General features: G+C 44.0%; 1 long non-coding RNA gene across 1 annotated transcript in view; it reads right to left on the bottom strand.

Annotated features, from left to right (window-relative positions):
• The window catches only part of LOC115074447, a 73,801-nt gene extending 70,716 nt beyond the window's left edge, over window positions 1–3,085 (bottom strand). The window contains exon 1 of the long non-coding RNA XR_003852244.1: window positions 2,966–3,085. This is a non-coding gene — a long non-coding RNA (uncharacterized LOC115074447). The remainder of the gene's footprint in view (window positions 1–2,965) is intronic.
• Window positions 3,086–12,240: the final 9,155 nt, after the last annotated feature.

Raw genomic sequence — 12,240 nt, 5'->3', positions numbered from 1 at the left:
AGGGAGCCAGGAGACACAGAAGGAGAAGCAGAAGTAACATAACATAGTAACATAGTATTGATGGCAGAAAAAGACCAAATGGTCCATCCAGTCTGCCCAGCAAGTTTCCTATGGTAGCAACTGCCGCTCCATGCAGGTTATCCCCATGTTTCTGTTGAGGGTAGTAAGTAATGCAGTTGTAAGATGTCATAATACACATCTCCAGCTTTCTGCAATTCTGCACTGCAGAAATGGTGTACTGCTGCAGACTCTGTTCCCTGCCATGAAATGTGTGCGTGTGTGTATTTGTCTTTTGGCCCAGCGCACCTCTCTCCACATCTGAGCTTCCAGCCCTGTTGGAACCTGTCTCAGCTTTACTCATTGCCAGGCCCTGCCCACTAAGAGTGGGAGTCAGCCTGGGACTTGAACCAATGCTTCCCACATCTGGGCTGGCCCATATTCTCTCCCGTTTAACATTTGAATATTTCATGTTGGTCCAGTACAAGGTGTCCCAGCCTGCCAGCAATCAAAAGAACATGAAGGAAAACTATTCAGAAGTCACGTTTTCTTCTGCAAAACCTCAGCATCCCTAAGGACTACCTCAGTCAGGTTTGGCACAAATAAATTAATTAAACAGAAAGACCAATGGATGATCACTTTTAATAGGATGAAAAATCTTTGTCAACCCTGAAAAAACTAGATGCTGTACCCAAGTTGTATTGAATTACCCAGCAAGCCACACACAAGATTGAAGTAACAGGAAGTAGAAAAAACAGTAAAATATAGCAATCAGTCACAAGGTGGCATCAACCTATAAGTTAATATCTATAAGCAGCCTGAAAGGACACAAATGAGGAAGCAATAGGATTTACAATTAAGACTCGTTATATATTTGTGGTCAACCTGAACACTGAATCAATGTGAACAGGCTCCTCTCACTGAGGATTTGCATTTAATCCAGATGTTAAATTGCCTTCCTCCAACCAAAACAGGAATAGTATTTAAAAGAAATCTGGTGAAGCCCACTAATTAACTATAAATAGTTAATTAGTTGTATCAGCACAATTTTCAATAACTAATTTGTAAGAAAGATTTTTTTTCTACTGGTGCAATAATTTTGTACAGTACACACGTCAGCATATGGATATACCATGCACTGCAGACAAACCATAGAACTGGAACTTTTGACTGCAGAATTTGCCTTTAGGCTGCTGTAGCAAGCTTGGACTCTTGAGAAGCAGACCCTGCACAACAAATCAGACTGGTACAACGTGCCTTCCACAAAGAACTTACCAACTAAATGGGTACCTGAGGCAACGAGTGTGACTTGCCCAAGGTCACAAGGCATAGAGAAGCATGGGTTTGATTCTTGGTCAGGGGTGTTGCTATATACTTCAAAGATTCAGGGCATAGGCCCCTAGGCAGGGTGGCCAGCTTTTCCATGGACAATAACAGACTACCCCACCAAAAGCATTGCTAGGTACCTAACACTCCCCACCCTGAGACTCTGATAATTAAGCCCCCCTTCCCCAAAAGGATAATGTAAAAATATTAAAAAAAAAGAAAAACTCCACAAACCAAAGTAACAGTTCCTGCTAGCCTTATAATGTTTGTACATTAAACACACTGCAAGAAGCAAACATTCTGGTTGACTCTGTCAGTAATGTGTTGCCAATTCCAAGTCACAGGGCTCTCACCAGTCGTGTTTCACTTGGTGGAATGCACCTTCATTCATTTTCACATTATTTAACTCTCCACCATTTCTCCAGATAACTAAATAAATTTTACATAGAACATAGATAACTTAATACTAAAAACTACATTCTAATCGTAGGATTCTGAGAACTTTTAAAAAATGTCCTAAAAAGGTAGCATAAAAGATTTGAAACTACATAGGTTCCTTCTTCAGATGTCAGATCTGGGGGCAGTTCTTTAATGAGGAAGGGTGAAGCGGCTGCTTCAGGTGGCAGAATTTTGATGCAGCAAAAAAATGCCTCTCTCAGAACCCTGCTGTGGTGTCCACATCACACTGCCTGCCCCTGCAGCAGCTGCCTTAGCTCAGGCTGGCGGCAGCCAAAGACTGGAGAGAGGCTGAAGGCCGCCGGTAGAGCCCAGGCTGGCAGTAGCTGAAGAAAGAGAATAGGCCCCATGTGAGAGAGAGGCAGCTTGCTTGCGTATGTATGTATGTGCAAGTTTGACAGGCAGCTTGTTTGTGTGAGAGATTGCAAGCCTGGAAAAGGGGGGGGGGGGGGGGGGGGAAGAGCACATGTGTGAGGATGCTTTGGTGTGGGTGCCATCTCATCCCTTGCCTCGAGCTGCCCCTGGTCAGATCAGAGACACTCACATCTGAAAATGGGATCTATGTTGTTTCAATAGCTCAGGCACAATATTTTGGGATAAATATCACAGCCTGCCAAGAACATACTTTATCCCAGAAGCCAAATCTGCCATACCAAGACAATCCTATCTATGAAAAGGCAGCAATGCAATTACACCAGGTGCTGGAAAGCCAATACACCTCAAATTGGAAAAGGTGAAGTCAGACTCTATAAGACTCCTACTCAGAAACTACACATTTGAGGAATTCCAAACCTTGATCACACATGCACAACACAGACAATCCCTCACCAACTGCAAAATAAAGAACCACAAGTTAGAATTAGAAAACATTCACACAAAAACTGAACCGGAAACCCAAAGAAGCCAGACTCTGTAATGCAATGGTAGAAAAAAGCATCACTACTCCACCTGCCCCATATCCCTGTCCTTTCCCGATGCTGCAAATCCTAAACGATGTCAATCCCCCTCTCAACCCTCTATCTAGCACCTCCCTGACTTCCCCACCATCCCCAACCCGCTCTTTCCTCCCCGTCCCCCTACCATCCCTCAGCATCCTCACCCCTGTCTTGCCCTCTATCCCAACAATACCGGCATTTTCAATTCTCCCCTCCTGGCTGTCAGACAGCAATGCGTTCCTCCTCCTTACCGATGGCAGGTCTCTTCTTCGGACTAGCAGGTCCATGATAGGCGGAAGGAGGCAGTATTCAAACCTACCAACCAGCAGCCCCAAACGGCGTTCTTTTGCTGCTTTCGATTACCGCACGCGCCTCTACCGCGCTCTCGGTCTGCGTCTGCGCAGTAGGCGGGACCCGGAGCTATGGGCCAATCGGAGGCATCGATACTACGTGACCGCGCTGCCTGTCGGGAAAGCGGCGGGAAAAGGAAAAAAAAATTGGTGTTTGTTTTGTCGAGAATCGGGGCATAGGTCTGGTGTTAAGAATGTCACTGCTGTCTGGATTGCATGGTTCTCAGTTTATTACTGTGCTATAGGCCTCCTCTCCAGTAAAAGAGTGATCGCAGCTCAGTGTTGATACCATGGTGCGCACTGAACGGTAAGAAGCCTGCATTCTCCCGGCAGATCACCATCGCCTGTGCTATCTTTTCCATCGTCTTGACCAGTCCTGGGCCAGGGATTACCTCAGGCCAGTTGCAGGTTTGGCAATTCCTTATTATTGGACTAACTTAATACACTGCAGAGAAACCTGAGAAGCGGGGAGACAGCGAGGTTTTCACATTTTCCTGCGTCTGGGCAAAGGGTGGGAGTTGAGAACTCTTTGAAGGCTAAGGTCCATCCCGCTCAGAAGCGAAGATGCTCCGGCGGCGGCGTTTGCTAGTCGTTAAGTAATAAAACACCATGAAACAGCGCCAATACAACTTCACCTTGTACCTCCCAACAAAGGACTCTCGGGTGCTGTAATGAATAAAAATCTCATTAAAACTCACCCGCGGTCTGAACCTTGTTAATTCTTTGGCTTATATCAGAGCTCTACTGCCCCTGGGCCTGCTCCTGGGCTCTTTGAATCTGATTAGACAGAGAGTGGGCACGCGGGACAACTACGAGGTGCTTGGGAGGTTAGGTCTTGTTAAATTTACAGCTCGTGGGATGCGGAGTGAGAGTTGAAAAGAGGGATAATGATACAAGAGGAGTGGAGACAGAGGGATGGGAGGGAGAATAAGAAAGGAAGTGCTGATGGAGAGAGGGAGTGAGAAAAGGAGCAGGGAAATGGCTGAAGGGTAGGCTACAGAAAGATGGAGGGGAAGGAAAACGATAGGGAGATGTGACAGAGAAGGAAGGGAGAGAGAAACTGCAAGGACATGTAATTAATCACCCCAGCCGACTCAAATGACCTGGTTTGAATCTTTTTTGCTGCTTTTTGTTTGTAATATAACAAAACTGTTGTACTCGTGTAAAGAAGGTGTTCTGGTATTGAGAGCAGGGAACATCTTGTATTAATTATACTTTTGGGGCGAGAACAGCCTCCTAAGTTGCTAAGTCAATGCAAATAATTTGTTTTTCATTTTTATTTCATAGCAGCTTCTGGCTGCTGCTTTGGGTTTTGAGTTCCACTGGGTAGCAGCACCATGAACCATCCAGCGGATCTTACCCTATTTCCCTCCCAGGAAGCCCAGCCTTTGAGGCTACAAAGTGCAGCTTCCTCCATGTGCACATGCCCCAAGTCTGGACAATGGGGGGTTGCCATTGCTGACTCTGCAGCCTCCCCAGCTTTGTCTGGACCAGAGGAGTGGAAGTTAGGAGTTGGGAATTACTCATGGGCCTCCAGTTGTACCTGATGAAACTAAGGGTTTGGACTGGCCAATTTTTTCTATTTTGTGTAGTGTCTGCTGGAAGACTGAATCAGAAAGCAGACGTTATTTTGCTCTTTCAAGTAATGTATATCAAAATTACATACTTTTCTATATGCAACACAAATATATAAAATCTCCAGTTTGTAACAATACTGAAAGTGGTACAAGTTCATGCTTTTACAAGGGGCATTTCTGACACCATTTATATTTATATATATATATATATAATATATATATATATATATATATATATATATATATATATATAAATTTATTTATTTATTTATTTAATATTTTTATATACTGGCATTCAAGATAGGAATCACATCATACTGGTTTACATTTAACAGGGGGTGTAAAATGAAAATAAAATAAACAGTAACTGGTGAAGAGAAACTATGAAGTTACAATAAAACAAGGATGTTCAAAACTGGGTGAAGAAGGAAAGGCTAAAGGAAATTAACAGAAAAAGAAATTATTTACAATGTTCTAGGAATGTCTGACTATGGTTGTCGTTGGATTGAGATTCAGTTGGGGTCTGGAAAGGCTTAAATGAACAACTATGTCTTGAGCCTTTTTCTGAATGTTAGCAGACATTTCTAAGGCATACCCTGTTTTATAAATGTGAAACTGCAGCCTAATTCTGGTAAGAAGCAATGTGCTAAAGCATGCAAACTGCTGAGGCAGTTAGCTCACGTTTTCTGGAATTGCCAATGTCACTTCTCCCAGCAGGGCCTTGTCTACATCACTACACTGCTTGCCATGAAACCTCTACTTCATACCTAGCATCAAAGAAATTTCCCTGCATTCCAGGGAGACACTGGCAGTAAGAACCACAAAAATATGTCTATAAGCCCCATGCACTGGTGAGGAGCATCTGGAGCCTCGCAGGAGGATGGCATTTTTTATTATTATACCGCCTTCTAGAATCTTCTGAAAGAAGTCAAAAATATGATTGCAGAGGTTGAGGCAGTGCACAATAAACATGGTTATTCAAACAGCACTGTTCCTGATGATCTTGGTCTGGTTAGTTTTCAATTTATGAACACTGAGCATTTAACATCATAAAGACTGTACGGGCATTGAATACACAATGTCTGGATGGTTGGGGATACAATTTATCAATAGGAGCAAGGGATGGGGTCCTTATTACACTGAGAACATGGTAATTATAAGAAAAGAATACATTTTGGAATGGGGTACAGGGACAGTTTAAATGGAGTATAATTATTATTTGATGATATAATCTAGTTTTATGTTATGTAAATAAACTGAATAGGATTTTTTTTTTATTAAGGAGGGAATTGACAACAGTAGCTGAGAAAGCGTGCAGTTATTGTATGGATATATGTTGTTCACTGCTGTTATCTATATGTTTACCTTTGATTTTATATATGCAATGTTTGTAAATTGCTTTGAGTTGGTTTGAAAGAAGTGATTCATACATTTAAATATAAATCTGTTACTGTTAAGGAAATTATTTAAATCCCCAAAAGAAATTCAGCCCTGGGCAGAGTAAATCTCTGTCTCGGGCTTGCAGTTTTCATCCACCTTTGAGTTAAGATGAATCCCAGAAGGTTTTGTCTCGTTGGGCTTCAGATTTTTCTGCCCAAATAGTAATCCTTATAGAAGGGGGATATTTGGGCATAGATGTAGTTTGCATGTTTAATTTGGGAGGGGAAGGGAGATCAGATTGATCTGGGGAGGGGGGGAGGAAGAGAGGGTGTTGGCAAAATTACTTTGCACCCCACTTTCCCCCTCCCCATATAACAGTTTAACATTCAGACAAGCACACTTTCTCTCCCTCCTTCCCAGATCTAACTCGAACACTCACAATCACCAAGTCCCTGTTCTCTTGCCCCCTCACCATGTAGTAACATCATCCCTGTTTCCCCCCCCCCCAGTGCCTGTGAATCTCTCTCATCTCTCTCCTTGTGCCCTGAACCAGTGCTTTTCTCCAGTTACTCCACTCTTCCTGCTGTGGTTTATGCGCTTGACTGATCAGCTGTTTGAATCTATCTATGGATTCCCACATAGTTCAAAAAGCTGATGTGTGAACTGAGCAGGGCACTGTACTTCTGTCTCAGTACCTCTATGGCCTGGTTGCCTCTTGCGATGGCCCTGTCAGCACCTGTCATTTGGAGGGTGGGTGAAGAGGGGCAGTACCTCCCCATGCTTTCCCAAACTCTCCCCGTGTATTTGGGAGATATTAGGCGTGTTCAACAAGATAATTGGCATGGCTCAAGAAAAGAATTGCAAGATAGGGAGGGGAGCCACCATAATTATCTATTAAAATCCTCTGCTCCACCCATGACCTGGCCCGCAAAGGGTACACAACCAATAACATGCGCTTTATTAACATCCCAGACCCCAGGAACACAAATGCATTTATTCCAGCCTAGGGCAGGAGCATCTCTGGAAGGTCCCTTCAACAGCCACACAGCTCCCATTGTGCACCTATGGCAGAGTTCCCCAAACCTGTCCTGGTGATCCCATAGCCAGTCAGGTTTTCAGGATATCTACAATGAATATGCTTGAGATAAATTTGCATACACTGGAGTATAATCTGGGGTTTATCAACTCAGAACTATGTAGAATGGAGCAGAACCCAATAGAAACCCTGCACCTATAGTTCTGTATTATGTGTCCACAGAACAATGGGTGCAGATTCAAACTAGGACGCTTACTCTTACTACTCACCATATTAAAAATAATATCCAGATTCTGGTGTCACCTTGATAATCACAATGCAAACTTCTTCGCCTGCACTTTGAAGTACATTTTCAATAAGAAGCTCGTTGGCGAGATAGGCAGCTATATTATAGCTGGTGAAATTTCAGCTATAGTTGCAAATTAGGAAGTGTATGGGGAAAATCTGGCCCATAATAGATCCCTGGAAATGGGAGTGGTGACACAAAATTGGAGAAGAGCGATGGTGGTGCTGCTTCGCAAGGGTGGCAGGAGAGAGGAAGCTAGAAACTACAGGCTGGTTATCCACAATTAAGTGGTGGGAAAATTAATGGAGACTCTCTGCTGAAGGAAAAGATAGTGAACTATCTACAATCTGGTGGATTGCTGGACCCGAGACAGAATAGATTCATCAGGGGAAGGTCCTGTTAGACAAATCTGATTGATTTTGTTGATTGGGTGACTAGAGATCAAGGAAGAGCACTCTATGTGATCTACTTGGATTTCAGGAAAGCTTTTGATACGGTCCTGCATAGGAGGCTCTTTAATAAAATGAAAAGCTTGGGAGTGGATGCCAAGGTGGTGGAGTGGATTACAAACTGATTGACTGACAGGTGACAGTGTGTAATGGTCAATGGAACCTATTCTGAATAAAGAATGGTGTTAAGTGGAGTGCCACAAGGATTGGTTATGGGACCGGTTCTGTTCAATATCTTTGCAAGCAACACCGCAGAAGGGATAGAAGGTAAAGTTTATCTGTTTGCAGATGATGCTAAGATCTGCAGCACAGTAGACATGCCTGAAGGAGTGGAGAGAATGAAAAGTGATTTAAGAAAGCTTGAAGCGTGGTTGAAGATTTGGAAGCCAGGATTCAATGCCACGAAGTGCAGAGTCATGCATGTGGGTGCAATAATCCAAACTAGTGGTATGGGATGGGGTGAAAGACTAATGTACACAGACTGGAATAGGGACTATGGGGTAATAGTGTCTGGCGATCTGAAGATGGCGAAGCAATGTGACAAGGCAATAGCTAAAGCCAGAAGAATGCTGGCCTGCATAAAGAGAGGACTAACCACTAAGAAAAAGGAGGTGATAATGCCCTTCTACAGGTCCTTGGTGAGGCCTCACCTGGAGTACTGTATTCAGTTTCTCAAAAAGGATAAGATCAGGATGGAGGTGGTCCAAAGAAGGGCAACCAAAATGGTGTGGGGTCTGTATTAGAAAACGTAGGAGGAGAGGCTGAAGGATCTAAATATGTTTACCCTGGAAGAGAGGAGGTGCAGGGTGTTGTGGTTTTGAGGTGTTTGAGTGGATTCCTGGGTACTGTGGGAGATGACCACGCCCACGGGGAGGAGCCCCGTGGGGAGCCACAGTACTGTGTTAAACTCGAGATGCACAAACACAGAGTTTTGTCTTTTATTGTACAGCTGATGTATACCTCCAGAGGTGGCAGTAGTGAGGTGATCCAGAGGTAGCAGTCCAGGGACCCTCGGCAGAGGGAACCCGTCTCACCAAGATGGTATAGGGAGATCCAGGAGTAGGTTCCCAGCACGGCAGAGCTGTAGATGAGACAGACTGAGAATTAGATTACTCACTAGATGGTAGCTGTAAGGTTGACGATTCCACCAGGCAGAAGTAAATGGTTACAGGCACTGAGGCAGGGAGAGCAGGCCCTCGAGGAGCGAGTACCTGATCCCAGTAAGGCATCTGAAAGAAAGCAGAGGGCCCCCGAGGAGCGGTATCCAGGTTAGAGAATACCCCGAAGGGCAGAGAGAGCTTCCAGCGGCAGCAAGGAAGCGGCAGAGTAGCTTAGACCGGACAATCCAATCCATTCGATCCGAGTCCTTGCTAACTCAATGAGCTAGCAAACAAGCGTAGGCTAAATACCCGGATGGCATGACGTCACTCGAGGGGGATGCCCTGAGGTTCCCGCCATGACGTGGATAAAGACGTGGGTGGCGTGCGCGCGCCCTAGGAGGCCCTTAGGAGAAACATGGCGTGAGGCTTTGCCATAGCCGTTCCGGGGACGCCGGAGGATGCGGCTTGCAGACGCGGCGGTAGCCATCTTCCCAAGGCTAGCGGGGAGAGCAGAGAAAAAGGTGAGGCACAAGGGTCGAAGCCGTCTGAGACCGACGGACGCAACACAGGGGAGATATGATACAGACCTTCGGATACCTGAAAGGTTTTATTGATGCACAAACTTTGAACCTTTTCCATTGGAAAGGAAACTGTAGAACTAGTGGTCACGAGATGAAACTCCAAGGGGGGGATGACTCAGAACCAACATCAGGAAATATTTCTTCATGGAGAGGGTGGTGGATGCCTGGAATGCCCTTCCAGAAGAGGTGGTGAGGACGGAAATAATAAATGAATTCAAAAGAGCATGGGACAAACACTGCAGTTAGAGATTAGAAATGATGAAAAGGATGCATGGAAGTAACCTGCAAGGCGAGGCAGATACTATACTTCAAGCCAATGTAGTATGGTGCGCTGGCTGCAATGCACGGCTCAATGTGCGGTTGGACATGCGTTTTGGACACGCGGCCATAACCCCCGATACAAAACGGGGGTTAGCGCGTCCAAAACGTGTGCCCAACCGCCAGCGTAGATAATAGCGCTCATCACATGTAAATTCATGTTGAACGCTATTATGTATTCCCCCTCAATGCAGAAAAAAAATGTCCAATCCGCACATTTGTATGCTCAGAAATTGTTTGTTTGTTTGTTTATTTAGACATTGTATATACCATAACGCCAGCACAGAGCTGGCATTAATTTCTGAGCGCCCAAAAAACAGCCCAGGGCTGTTTCCGATTGGTTCTTTCCACTGACATTTGTCAGTGAATCGGACCAATCCCTTTTCAGAACAGCCTTCTGAAAGGTGATTGGTCTTTCACTGACGTGACAGTGAAGGGACCAATCAGCAATAAATGGAGTGAATAAATTAATATTAAGTTCCCGACACTTTAGTATTGATTTATTCACTCCTTCATTTATTGCCGATTGATCCCTTCACTGTCACCTGTCAGTGAAAAGGACCAATCACCTTTCAGAAGGCTGTCCCGAAAGGGAATTGGTCATTTTCACTGACAAATGTCATTGAAAAGGACCAATCGGAAGCCAGACCTTGGGGAGGGAGCTAAGGACAGGTCAGACATGGGCGGCCAGCCATGTGCCCTAGGCGCTTGGGAAGCACATTCTTCCCTAGTGCGTCCTTTTTAGTGAGCCATGTCATTTGAATATAACATTCAGGTCACCGGGAGAGGTGCTTGGGCGTGCTTTACGAAAGCGGGCGCTCAGCATTGAGCGCCCGCTTTCTACGTGCCGATACTGGATCAGCCTGCTTAATGGAAGGCATGGGGATTACTACCCTTAATCAATTAGCCTTGATATTTTGATGCAACTGCAATATTGTTCTCTGCTTTGATGGCAGGGCAAAAGGCAAAAAGGGGAATAGTTCAGACAGCCAACACTGGGCCCTCATTTTTACGGTCCGGGGTACTGATATGCAGACATTAGGGAAAAAGCAGAGGACTCCTTCTACAGCCAAGTCCAAAAGCAAAATTCATTCAAACAGCATTGTCTGTTTGAAGACTCCTCACTCTGTAAATTATTGCTAGCAGTAATTTTATTATGGGTTTGATAGTTGCTTGGTTTTGATTGTAAATAGGGTTGCCAACTGGCTCCAGATTTTCAGGGCAGGTTGATTCAGTCCTGGTTTTACCCCATTGCGTGCTGGGATTTCTTCTGATTTCCCTATTGCATTTCCTAAGAAAAGCAAGACTATAAGAACCTGCAAGCAGGGACTTGTTCTCATTTAGCTAGTGCATTCTATAAGAAAAAACAAGGCTACAAGTCTCTGCATTCAGGAAGTAAAACCAGGACCGGGTCAACCTGTTCTGAAAATCTGGATCCAGTTGGCAACTGTAATTGTAAATATTACTACTCTTAACATAAGGTTTGGTGGTAACTGGCGCGGAGAGGCAATTACTACCATAAGAAACTTACTGGACAGACCGGATGGACCATTTGTCTTTTTCTGCCGTCATTACTAAGTAAAAGCTTTTTTTATTTTGTTTACTTTTTTTTCTGCAGTTTAGCACACGCTAAACCACAGAAACGAAATGGCATTTTTGTCTTTTGAATATTCATTTTTATTAGGTTTTCCATAAACAATAATAATTCCTCTGCTCCTAAGGCAGTGCAACTTGAGTGATTATTTTGTTTATAGGAAAAGAGTGAAAACATGGCTTTTTAAGGAAGGAGGAGTAAGATGGTGGAGGTTGCAGGGTTTAGAACAGGAAAGGGGCAGGATGTCAGTTCGATTAATTGTGGGGGATTATGGAATTTATAAGATGGGGAAGATGTTAGGGTTTATATTGTTTTTATGTATTTTTTTATGTGTCTTGTGAACCGCCTTGATCGGCTTTGTAAGTTTGGTATGTGCGATATATAAATAATAAATGAAATGAAATAACTTGTGACAAAATAATAAGTTCAGTACCACTTCAAACCAGTTGGTACCAATATTTGTGTATAAACTTGCAATTTTTAAACTAGGGTAACAGTAACCATGTAGTAATAATAACTATTGTAGTGATCAATAAAACAATACCCTATATATGTCCCAAAGCCCAGTCATAAAACCCCCCCCCCCCCCCCCACACACACACACTTTCTGGGAGCAATCACTAAGATTCACAGCAATTGGGGGTTTTTTGTATCAAAACATCATCCCGATCATTCACGAAACTGGTGCATGATTGGTCCAAGATGACAGTGAGACTTACCCCTTAAATCCTCAGTGGTCATTACATTTTGGTTACCCTGGGAGAAGCTATGTCCGATATAGAACACTAAGACTGATTCTCACTGCTGATGTAGCAATAACAAAACTCCTTCGATAGAGCAAAATGTTTTTTCTTT

The sequence above is a fragment of the Rhinatrema bivittatum genome, chromosome 12 (assembly GCF_901001135.1).
Source record: "Rhinatrema bivittatum chromosome 12, aRhiBiv1.1, whole genome shotgun sequence".
Classification (NCBI taxonomy): Eukaryota; Metazoa; Chordata; class Amphibia; order Gymnophiona; family Rhinatrematidae; genus Rhinatrema; species Rhinatrema bivittatum.
Note: the sequence above shows the minus strand (reverse complement) of the source record. Positions and strands in the feature narration are given on the sequence as shown.